Below are 13,355 nucleotides of genomic sequence, written 5' to 3'. Positions count from 1 at the left end.
AAATAGAAACAGAATACGTAAAATATCATAAAGGAGAGAGAGAACTGAAATTGTCATGAATTTGGATGAATTCACTAGAATAGTGAAAATTTAAATCGTAGGTGATTCTAAGTGAAATACATGTTTCCGAGCAAACTAATAAGAAAACAGAAAAAAAAAAGATAGAGAGATAACAAAACAGAAAAACAATCTACAAAATAATAAAAGTATAATGCATAATAAAATAAATAAAACATAAAAATAAATAAAACATAAAACTAAATGAAATCATTTTGGTTGGGGTATGAAGGAAACAAAAGAAGAAAAAAAACTTAGCTTTAAAAAGGAAAAAGAAAAGGTACATGGCCATATGCCAGGCCATGTGACCAACATGGTCGTGTGCGCCACACGGCCTTGTCGAATCACCCAGACTGTGTGTGATAAAAATATAGGTAAAAATAAGCCTAGTATCCACACGACCTAGGACACGTCAGTGTGTCCAGGCCATGTATGATGATCCTTCGCTTCTCCTACGCCCGTGTGCAAGACTATGTGTCTCACACGGTCTACCACAAGTACGTGTGACAAGCCGTGTGTCTAACACGATCATGTCTTCAACCCTTGTAACTTTCCGTGCCCGTGTGTGTTAGATTAAAATTGAAAAAAAATTAGCTCCAGTATGCACACGACCTGAGATACGCCTGTGTGTCTAAGCCATGTGTCCCACACAATCGTGTCTCTAGGCCGTGCGAATCCCCCTAGATCGTGTGGACCCTTTTTTAAAAAATTTTCAAAAGTTTTTTTCTTTTTTGTTTCAATTATTTTGAAGATTATTTTGAATTTTCTTTCTTTTTTTTGAATTTCTTTTTCTTCTTTTCAAGTTTTTAAAATTTTTAAATAAAATGAATAAATAAGTAAAATAAAAACACTTGGATTGCTCTCGAGAAACGCTTATTTAGAGTCTAATCTCAACTTCCCGTTTCAAGCTAAAGGTTAAGGTAGATCTTAGAGTAGAAGCCCTTCTCTCTCGTTGTCAGTATTACCACCAAAATCAAGTTTGAGACGAAGATTGTTCACCTTGAATGTGTTGTAATTAGGGTGTGTTACATTGAGGTAACACACTAATGAATATTGTTCAAGCATGTATTCATTAGTAAATTCCTGCAAAGAATTTCAAACCACATGATACTAACATTACCAGTATAACGAGTATCATCTCGCTCTTTATGAATTCTAACAAAATCACGTACTTGACGAGTAACCTTTTCATCACCTACATTAAGCACAAGTTCACCACTACCCATATCAATAACAATTCTAGCAGTGGCTAAAAATAGTCGACCTGAGACCATGAGTACCTCAATATCCTCATCTATGTCTAATATAACAAAATCAACAGGGAATATAAATTTATCGACTTTAACAAATACATCTTCAATAACACCCTATGATACCTAATTGATCTGTCAGCTAATTGAATATTCATCTTATTGGGTTTTGGTTCCCCGAGACAAAGTTGTTTGAACATGTTATAAGGCATAACATTTATACTAGCCCTCCAATCAGTTAAAGCTTTTTCAACATTTAAACTACCAATAAGACAAGAAATAGTAAAATTCCTTGGATATTTAAGCTTGTTCGGTAGTTTGGATGGTTTCTCCATCCTGGATTATAATTATTGCTATAAGGGTTATTTTGAGGTCTAGAATTGTTACCCATAAAGTTGACTTGCCCAAGCTCTATGTTAGACTTGAAGTATTCTGAATTAATCATCCGTGCTTCATTAGTATCACATTTCATCACCAGATTCACCTACTTAGAAAAATTTAAACCATCAATTTTCTTACCAAGAGCTTCTACCTAATTTGCCAACATAGAAAATACATCAATATCAAACACTCTGGCTACCTTAGCAGGTTCACTCTCGTAACTTCCCACTAATAATTATTCAGTGCAATTTCCTCAATAAACTCTTGAGCTGCCTCAGGTATTTTGTTATTCAATGTTCCGCTAGTTGCTGCACCAATTATCTGTCTAGTCGAGGGGCTCAAATCATTATAAAAAGTTTGAACTTGGAGCCACAAATGTAGTCCATGGTGAGGACACCTTCTCAACAAATCCTTAAATCTCTCCCATGTATCATAAAGAGTCTCAATATCAAATTGAACAAAAGGAGATATATCATTCTTCAACTTAATTGTTTTAGTCGGTGGAAAATATTTTAATAAACACTTCTCAATAATTTGATCCCAAGTCGTGATAGAACCCCGTGGAAGTGAATTCAACCACTGGTTTGCCTTGCTCCTCAAAGAGAATGGAAATAATTGTAAGTGTGTGGCATCCTCGATAACACCGTTGATTTTGAAAGTGTCACAAACCTCTAGAAAGTTACCCAAATGAGCATTCAGATCTTCATCTTGCAACCAATCAAACCGAACATACTGCTGTAAAATTAAATTTTGTTTGGCTTTAGCTCAAAATTGTTTACAGCAATAGTCGGTGTGGTGATACTCAATTCAACCCCAATAAGAGTAGGCTTAGCATAATCAAACATAGTACGATGAGTAGGAGGTGTAGGAGGCTGCTAATTATTTTGATTATCATCCATCTCCACAGAAATATCATTTTCCTCTTGATTGTCTATTAAAAACTATTGACCTTGCCTTGCTTCTCTAATCTCTCTATGATTTCTGCGAGCAGTTCTTTCAATCTCACTATAAAAAATTATTAGTTCTAACTGGTTGTGTAACACCCCTTACCCAATACCGTTGCCGGAGTCGAGCATGAGGCGTTACTTGACTTAACTTAAAAGTTCGGGGCATAAAAATTTACTTTCAAATTTAATTTCATCATTCATAATAAAGCTGTCCACCTGTACAGTAGTCACTAAAATAATTATAATTAAAGCTACGAAACTCGAAATTTATATCCGTAAATTTTCCCTGAAACTAGACTCATATATCTATTCACCATAAACTTTTCAGAATTTTTGCTTTAGCCAATTAGTACAGTTTATTAGTTGAAGTATCCCCTGTTTCACTAATCGACTATCCTGACCACTCATCACTAAAATTTAATTATATCTTATTAAAGACTTCATATGGTGATTAAACTTATTTCTACTGAAAATAGACTCATTAAGGAATCTATACATATAAATTATAACTCATAATTCCTTCTGTACAATTTTTAATGAATTTCTAAAGTCAGAACAGGGGACTTCAAAAACATTCTTGCCCTGTTTCACTAAAATTCAAATATCTAAAAGTATATAATTCTTTTGCTTACTCAACTTCTTTTATATGAAAGTAGGCTCTTTCAGCTTTAATTTCATATCTCACTCAACTTCTAATTCTATTTCCACTATTTTTGGTGATTTTTAAAAGTTACATCAATGCTGCTGTCCAAGAACTGCTCCATTGCAATTTTTTTAAAAAAAATTCAATATAACCCTTTATAATTGTCTAACCTTCCCTGCAAATTTCAAATCACAACCAATTCCAGTATTTCATCTACTTCATTTAAATACTAATTAAGTTCAACCAATCAACCATTTCAAACTAAAAACATGTATATATTTCGATATCTAACGCAACCATAACATTCAAATTTACTTTTACTTCAATTCCCTATACATGCCATATAAATCCAAAAAGTTGCTTAACATAAACTACCGGAGTATATCTGGATAGTGTGATTCTTGATGTAAATCCGATCCTCCGAATGTATAAATACGTTAATCTACAAAAACAATAAACACACACATGTAAGCTTATAGAAAAGCTTAGTAAGTTCATAGGCATAAAACATAAATCTTACCAAACACTTGTACACTTATACAATATACACCATTACTAAATTTACCTGTCAACCACAATCTTTGGTGAGTTCCTTGGTATAAACTCACTACTACTTATTCTTTTACCATAATTCCTTTGGGCCCATTTGTCACTTACCATCCTTGATCAAAATTAAGGAACGGTTACGGAAAATTGAGTACTTCACTTTCACTTTGACATATGACCTCTTATCACTTGTCCTTGATCAGATAAGTGTAGCTAGGCTACCACTTATCACTTTGCCACTTGATCAGATAAGTGTAGCTAGGCTACCACTTATCACTTTGCCACTTGATCAGATAAGTGTAGCTGAACCTACCACTTATCACTTTATCACTTGATCAGATAAGTGTAGCCACTTATCACTTTGTCTCTTGATCAGATAAGTGTAACCACTTATCACTTTGTTTCTTGATCAGATAAGTGTAACCACTTATCACTTTGTTTCTTGATCAGATAAGTGTAGCCACTTATCACTTTGTTTCTTGATCAGAAGTACTCAAATCCGGTGTTCCACTTAATTTGATCATTTATTCGATTTTCACATTTTTATTTTATTCTCATTTCAACAATAAATACATTTCATCATACATTGTATAATTCATGAAATTAACATTTAATCATTAAATTTCAGCCATATGAACTTACCTGGATCGATTTGCAGAATTTGTAAAAGTTCAGGGACTAATCGGCTACTTTTTCTTTTCCTCGACTTGTTTCGGGTTCTCGATCTAAAATGCAAATTTATTCATTCATCAGCATTTAATTCAATTCTAATTCATTTCACAATTTATGCCCTTTAATTTTCGAAATTACACTTTTACCCCAAACTTTACAATTTTTACAATTTGATCCCTACTCAATTAACCCCTCAATTGATCTAATTTTTCTCAATTAACACCTTTCCAACTATTTTAGACTACTACATAGCCTTTCATACTCAAAACCGCAACACCAAACCTTAATTCCCAACTTTTTCACAATTAGGTCCCTAAAATCAATTTCTATCAAAATTACTTAATAAAATCATCATATAACAAAATTAAAGCTTCAATTCCATGTTTATTCATCATAAAAATCCAACACTCATCAATGGTAACTTTCAAAATCAGCCATGGAATCAAAAACTAATGAAATAATTAGTTGGACCTAATTGTAAAAGTATCAAAATCACAAAAATTAGAAGAAATAATCAAGAATTAAACTTACGTGATTCAAAAATATGAAAAACCAGCTTATTCCAGACCTCCTATGGCGTTTTTGCTGATAAATTGTGAAGAGATCTCTAGATTTCTCACTTTTGTCTTTGTTTTAAATGTTTAATTTGTTAAGTTTCCAATTTTGCCCCTGTTTCTCCTTACATTCTGCTGATTTTTTTTTACCCAACCGTCCAGCCCATATAATTTGGGCCTAATTGCCTTTTAAATCCCTCCACTTTAGTCACTTAAGCTATTTAATCACAATTTAACAAATTTTACACTATTCCCAATTTAGTCCTTTTTAGTTAATTAACTATCCAAACGTTAAAATTTTCTAACGAAACTTTAATACCAACTCAATGACACTCTATAAATATTTATAAAAATATTTATGGCTCGGTTGAAAATCTTCGAGGTCTCGATACCTCGTTTTTTTTATTTTAATTATTTTAATATTTATTCCTAGTACACTATTCACTATTTCAAAAATTTTCCTAACTTCACATTTAACTTATACTTACTAAATTTATAATATTTTCTACTCGTTTGTCAGATTTAGTGATCTCGAATCACCATTCCGACACCACTAAAAATTCAGGCTATTACAACTCTCCCTCCTTTTAGGAAATTTCGTCCCCGAAATTTCGTACCTGGAAATAAATTCGGATACTGAAATTTCATCAATTCCTCCATTTCCCAGGTTGCCTCCTCAGATCCATGTCGATTCCATAGCACCTTAACTAGTGGTACACGTTTATTCCTCAACTCTTTAACCTCCCGAGCTAAAATTTTCACCGGTTCCTCTGAATAAGTCATGTCAGGTTGGAGCTCTATTTCCGTATGAGGAATTACATGTGATGGATCTGATCTGTACCGTCTCAACATAGACACATGAAACACATTGTGAATATTTTCAAGTTCCGGGGGCAAAGCCAATCTATAAGCTACCGGACCGATTCTTTCAATGATTTCATACGGCCCGATAAATCGTGGGCTGAGTTTTCCCTTTCTGCCGAACCGCAAAACTTTCTTCCACGGTGACACTTTCAAAAATACACGATCACCCACACTAAACTCTATATCCCTTCTCTTCAAATCTGCATATGATTTTTGCCGATCGGAGGCAGCTTTTAAACAATCTCGAATAATACGAACTTTTTCTTCAGTTTCCCGAATCAAGTCCACTCCCACCAGTTTCGATTCACTTAATTCAGACCAATATAATGGAGTTCTACACTTTCTTCCATACAGAGCTTCAAACGGTGCCATTTTAATACTAGTTTGATAACTATTATTATAAGCAAATTCGGCTAAAGGTAAATACATTTCCCAGCTGCCGCCGAACTCAAGTATACAACACCTTAACATATCTTCTAAAATCTGAATCACTCGCTCTGACTGCCCATCTGTCTGGGGATGAAAAGCTGTGCTGAAATTTAATTTGGTGCCCAGAGCCTCCTGTAATTTACTCCAAAATCTCGAGGTAAATCTCGGATCTCGATCCGAAATAATAGATATTGGTACCCCATGTAACCTCACTATCTCAGACACATATAACTCCGCTAACTTTTCAAGCTGATAATCTGCTCTGACTGGAATAAAATGTGCCGACTTAGTTAACCGATCAACAATCACCCATATCGAATCTTTCTTCTTCGGAGTTACTGGTAATCCAGATACAAAATCCATCGTGACATGTTCCCATTTCCACTCTGGAATCATAATGGGCTGTAACAACCCTGTCGGTACTTGATGCTCAGCTTTCACCTGTTGACAAATCAAACATCTTGCTACATATTCACAGATTTCTCGTTTCATTCCAGGCCACCAATACATTTTCTTCAAATCACAATACATTTTTGTACTCCCCGGGTGAATAGAACACATACTACTGTGAGCCTCTGATAAAATATCATTTTTCAAGTCTAAATTATTTGGAACACATATTCTATTACGATAATATAACATACCATTTTCATCAATGGAGTATTCTGAGCTTAACTCATTTTGAACCATCTGTCGTTTTGCATCAATTTTGGGTCTTCATCTTGTAATTCCCGAATCCGTTGAAAGAACACAGGTTTAGCTTTTAATTCCGCTAGTACAGAACCATCTTCATTAATAGATAAATGAGCACTCAATGCCCGTAATGCAAATAATGATGATTTCCGACTAAGTGCATCTGCTACGACATTTGCTTTCCCTGGGTGATAGTCAATAACAAGATCATAATCTTTCAGCAACTCTAACCATCGTCTCTGTCTCAAATTTAACTCTTTCTGAGTCATTAAATACTTCAAGCTTTTATGATCAGTATACACATAACATTTCTCACCATATAAGTAGTGTCTCCATATCTTCAAAGCAAACACGATCGCTGCCAATTCCAAATCATGTGTAGGATAATTCTTCTCGTGCGGTTTCAGTTGTCGGGAAGCATATGCCACCACTTTTCCTGACTGCATAAGTACACAACCCAAACCACTCAGAGACGCATCACTATATACTACAAACGGTACGCCCGATTCTGGTTGAGTCAACACTGGAGCCTCTGTCAACATCTTTTTCAACTGATCGAAACTCTGCTGACATTCGTCTGACCATAAAATTCAACATTCTTTTGTAGTAATCGAGTCAACGGTAAGGTAATCATTGAGAAATCTTTGACAAATCGGCGATAATAACCTGCCAATCCTAGAAAGCTCCGTACTTCAGTAACATTCTTTGGAACTTTCCAATTTACCACTGCCGCTATCTTACTTGGATCCACTCTTATTCCATCAGCTGATACAATATGACCCAAAAACGCAACTTCCTGAAGCCAAAATTCACATTTGCTGAATTTCGCATATAACTGTTTCTCCCACAAAGTCTGTAATACAATCCTTAGATGTTGTACATGTTCGGACTCTGTCTTTGAATAAATCAATATATCGTCAATGAACACAACCACAAATCTATCCAAATATGACTGAAAAATTCTATTCATCAAATCCATAAAAGCAGCAGGAGCATTGGTTAAACCAAATGGCATCACCAAAAATTCATAATGACCATATCGAGTTCGGAAGGCAGTTTTTGGCACATCACACTCTTTAACTTTCAACTGATAATACCCAGATCGAAGGTCTATCTTGGAAAATACTGCAGCACCTTTCAACTGATCAAACAGATCATCAATACGAGGCAAAGGATATTTATTCTTTACCGTTACCTTATTCAACTGCCTGTAATCTATACACAGTCTTAAAGAACCGTCCTTCTTTTTCACAAACAAGACAGGTGCTCCCCAAGGCGACATACTCGGTCTAATGAACCCTTTATCTAATAACTCCTGCAACTGCGCCTTCAACTCTTTTAACTCAGCTGGAGCCATTCTGTACGGTGTCACTGAGATAGGAGTTGTTCCGGGGATCACATCAATTACAAATTCAACTTCTCTATCAGGTGGTAGACCGGGTAACTCTTCAGGGAACACATCAGGAAATTCATTCACCACTGGCACTTGTTCGAGCTTTAAATCAGAACCCCGAGTATCAAGGATATAGGCCAAGAATGCTTCATTGCCTTTGCGTAATAATCTCTGAGCAGAGAGAGCTGAAATAATTCTGACTGTATCGCCCATGTTTTCTGACCCAACTGAGATTACATCTCCTGTTTGACATTTCAAACTGATTTGCTTATCACGACAATTCACCACCGCATCATGTCTCATTAACCAGTCCATCCCCAGAATAATGTCAAATTCCCGAAAGGGTAACAACATCAAATCAGCGGGGAATTTATAGCCTTTCACTTTCAGTGGACAATTACGACATATCAAATTAACCATCACACTATGACCTAATGGATTTGTAACTTGTATATCAAATTCAGTGGACTCAACAAATAAATTCTTTTCAGATGCTAACATAGTGCAAATATATGAATGAGTAGATCCAGGGTCTATCAATGCATAAACAATAACATCATAAAGATAGAAAGTACCAGCAATTACATCAGGAGCCGTAGCTTCTTCCCTTGCTCGAATGGCGTAGGTACGTGCTGGTGCTCTATTCTCTGATCGACCAACTGATTCCCTCGTACCCGAACGGGTAGTCCCTGTAGCACTGCTCTGGCCCGAACGTCTACTTCTTTGAGGAATGGTTCTCTGTATCTCTTTCTGTTCCACTTCATCTTTTTGCAGCCGAGGACAATCTCGAATAAGATGATCAGTAGCCCCACATTTATAACAAGCCCCCATCTTAGTCCTGCATTCTCCGAAATGATATCTTCCACAATATTGACACTTAGGTCGTGAAGCATTCTGAACACTGCTCACACTTGCTACAGGTCTATCGAATACCCTGAAATCAGATTGTCTTGGTCTATCTCTGCCCGATCTCCCCGACACTGATGTAGTTCGATTAATTTCTTCTCTAGATTTCTTCACTGGAAAATCTGAAAATGACTTAGAAGCACCTCTTTTGAATGGCTCTTTACTTTTTCGATCCCGCTGCATTTTTCTGTTGTATACTTCTTCAAGCTTTTGAGCACGGTCTGACAGAACAACGAACTCTCGTATTTCATTACCCCCAATCATCATTCTAATTTCATCATTTAACCCTTCTTCAAACCGGATACACATTTCTTCTTCAGTAGGTACAATGTCTCGGGCATATTTGCTGAGGTAGACAAATTCTCTTTCATATTCAACTACTGATTTATTTCCCTGTCGTAGGTCGAGGAATTCCCTTTTCTTTTTATCCAAATACCGTCTGCCCACATATTTCTTCTTAAATTCATTTTGGAAAAATTCCCAAGAAATTTTCTCTGCCGGAACCACAGCCTCGATCGTCTCCCACCAACTATAAGCTTCTTCTTTCAACAGAGACACAGCACATCTCAAATAGTCATCTGGTGAGCAAGCCATTTCTTTAAAAATTCTTATCAAACTCTGTAACCAATATTCAGCTTTGACGGGATCATCATCAGTCCTTCCCCGAAATTCTTCGGCTCCAAGTTTTCTAAGCCTTTCCAATGGAGAACGCTTACTAGATTCAGTCGTTGTAGAAGGTGGAGGAGCAACCGGGGGTACCATCGATGGAGCAGTAGGGGGAGGAGGTGGTTCAGCCTGATTTCTTTCTTGCCTCATTTCAGTATACCACTGATTCATAATCCCATAAATCATATTCTTTAATTCATGCTCTCGCATTTGGGAAATCGGAACATCACTGCTTGCTCTTTGTTCAGAATTCTGTGCTCTACTGTTAACTTCTTCTTGATCAGTACGTTCAGGTATATTTGACATCTTTATAATCGGAGAGTATCTATAAAAATAACAAAGATTAGATCGGATCATACACATCACACTATCACAGATTTATATGGCATGTATTTCTAAACACTTTACACTTCACACATATTCCGAGGACCGGCTAAACCAGGCTCTGATACCAATAAAATGTAACACCCTTACCCAATACCGTTGCCGGAGTCGAGCATGAGGCGTTACTTGACTTAACTTAAAAGTTCGGGGCATAAAAATTTACTTTCAAATTTAATTTCATCATTCATAATAAAGCTGTCCACCTGTACAGTAGTCACTAAAATAATTATAATTAAAGCTACGAAACTCGAAATTTATATCCGTAAATTTCCCTGAAACTAGACTCATATATCTATTCACCATAAATTTTTCAGAATTTTTTCTTTAGCCAATTAGTACAGTTTATTAATTGAAGTCTCCCCTGTTTCACTAATCGACTATCCTGACCACTCATCACTAAAATTTAATTATATCTTATTAAAGACTTCATATGGTGATTAAACTTATTTCTACTGAAAATAGACTCATTAAGGAATCTATACATATAAATTATAACTCATAATTCCTTCTGTACAATTTTTAATGAATTTCTAAAGTCAGAACAGGGGACTTCAAAAACATTCTTGCCCTGTTTCACTAAAATTCAAATATCTAAAGTATATAATTCTTTTGCTTACTCAACTTCTTTATATGAAAGTAGACTCTTTCAGCTTTAATTTCATATCTCACTCAACTTCTAATTCTATTTCCACTATTTTTGGTGATTTTAAAAGTTACATCAATGCTGCTGTCCAAGAACTGCTCCATTGCAATTTTTTTAAAAAAAATTCAATATAACCCCTTTATAATTGTCTAACCTTCCCTGCAAATTTCAAATCACAACCAATTCCAGTATTTCATCTACTTCATTTAAATACTAATTAAGTTCAACCAATCAACCATTTCAAACTAAAAACATGTATATATTTCGATATCTAACGCAACCATAACATTCAAATTTACTTTTACTTCAATTCCCTATACATGCCATATAAATCCAAAAAGTTGCTTAACATAAACTACCGGAGTATATCTGGATAGTGTGATTCTTGATGTAGATCCGATCCTCCGAATGTATAAATACGTTAATCTACAAAACAATAAACACACACATGTAAGCTTATAGAAAAGCTTAGTAAGTTCATAGGCATAAAACATAAATCTTACCAAACACTTGTACACTTATACAATATACACCATTACTAAATTTACCTGTCAACCACAATCTTTGGTGAGTTCCTTGGTATAAACTCACTACTACTTATTCTTTTACCATAATTCCTTTGGGCCCATTTGTCACTTACCATCCTTGATCAAAATTAAGGAACGGTTACGGAAAATTGAGTACTTCACTTTCACTTTGACATATGACCTCTTATCACTTGTCCTTGATCAGATAAGTGTAGCTAGGCTACCACTTATCACTTGCCACTTGATCAGATAAGTGTAGCTAGCTACCACTTATCACTTTGCACTTGATCAGATAAGTGTAGCTGAACTACCATTATCACTTTATCATTGATCAGATAAGTGTAGCCACTTATCACTTTGTTCTTGATCAGATAAGTGTAACCACTTATCACTTTGTTTCTTGATCAGATAAGTGTAGCCACTTATCACTTTGTTTCTTGATCAGAAGTACTCAAATCCGGTGTTCCACTTAATTTGATCATTATTCGATTTTCACATTTTTATTTTATTCTCATTTCAACAATAAATACATTTCATCATACATTGTATAATTCATGAAATTAACATTTAATCATTAAATTTCAGCCATATGAACTTACCTGGATCGATTTGCAGAATTTGTAAAAGTTCAGGGACTAATCGGCTACTTTTTCTTTTCCTCGACTTGTTTCGGGTTCTCGATCTAAAATGCAAATTTATTCATTCATCAGCATTTAATTCAATTCTAATTCATTTCACAATTTATGCCCTTTAATTTTCGAAATTACACTTTTACCCCAAACTTTACAATTTTTACAATTTGATCCCTACTCAATTAACCCTCAATTGATCTAATTTTTCTCAATTAACACCTTTCCAACTATTTTAGACTACTACATAGCCTTTCATACTCAAAACGCAACACCAAACCTTAATTCCCAACTTTTTCACAATTAGGTCCCTAAATCAATTTCTATCAAAATTACTTAATAAAATCATCATATAACAAAATTAAAGCTTCAATTCCATGTTTATTCATCATAAAAATCCAACACTCATCAATGGTAACTTTCAAAATCAGCCATGGAATCAAAAACTAATGAAATAATTAGTTGGACCTAATTGTAAAAGTATCAAAATCACAAAAATTAGAAGAAATAATCAAGAATTAAACTTACGTGATTCAAAAATATGAAAACCAGCTTATTCCAGACCTCCTATGGCGTTTTTGCTGATAAATTGTGAAGAGATCTCTAGATTTTCACTTTTGTCTTTGTTTAAATGTTTAATTTGTTAAGTTTCCAATTTTGCCCTGTTTCTCCTTACATTCTGCTGATTTTTTTTACCCAACCGTCCAGCCCATATAATTTGGGCCTAATTGCCTTTTAAATCCTCCACTTTAGTCACTTAAGCTATTTAATCACAATTTAACAAATTTTACACTATTCCAATTTAGTCCTTTTTAGTTAATTAACTATCCAAACGTTAAAATTTTCTAACGAAACTTTAATACCAACTCAATGACACTCTATAAATATTTATAAAAATATTTATGGCTCGGTTGAAAATCTTCGAGGTCTCGATACCTCGTTTTTTTTTATTTTAATTATTTTAATATTTATTCCTAGTACACTATTCACTATTTCAAAATTTTCCTAACTTCACATTTAACTTATACTTACTAAATTTATAATATTTTCTACTCGTTTGTCAGATTTAGTGATCTCGAATCACCATTCCGACACCACTAAAAATTCAGGCTATTACAGGTTGCCTCTAGTCATAAACCAAAAAACTATTAAACCAAACAAATGAAAAAAA

General features: G+C 34.7%; 1 non-coding gene across 1 annotated transcript; it reads left to right on the top strand.

Annotated features, from left to right (window-relative positions):
- Window positions 1-2,067: 2,067 nt before the first annotated feature.
- On the top strand, window positions 2,068-2,174 carry LOC121213158 (small nucleolar RNA R71). Its single transcript, XR_005908528.1, has one exon. It is a non-coding gene; the product is annotated as a small nucleolar RNA R71 (small nucleolar RNA).
- Window positions 2,175-13,355: the final 11,181 nt, after the last annotated feature.

This window comes from Gossypium hirsutum, chromosome A13 (genome assembly GCF_007990345.1).
Source record: "Gossypium hirsutum isolate 1008001.06 chromosome A13, Gossypium_hirsutum_v2.1, whole genome shotgun sequence".
In the NCBI taxonomy this organism is placed as follows: Eukaryota; Viridiplantae; Streptophyta; class Magnoliopsida; order Malvales; family Malvaceae; genus Gossypium; species Gossypium hirsutum.
This window is presented reverse-complemented; position numbering and strand designations above follow the sequence as displayed.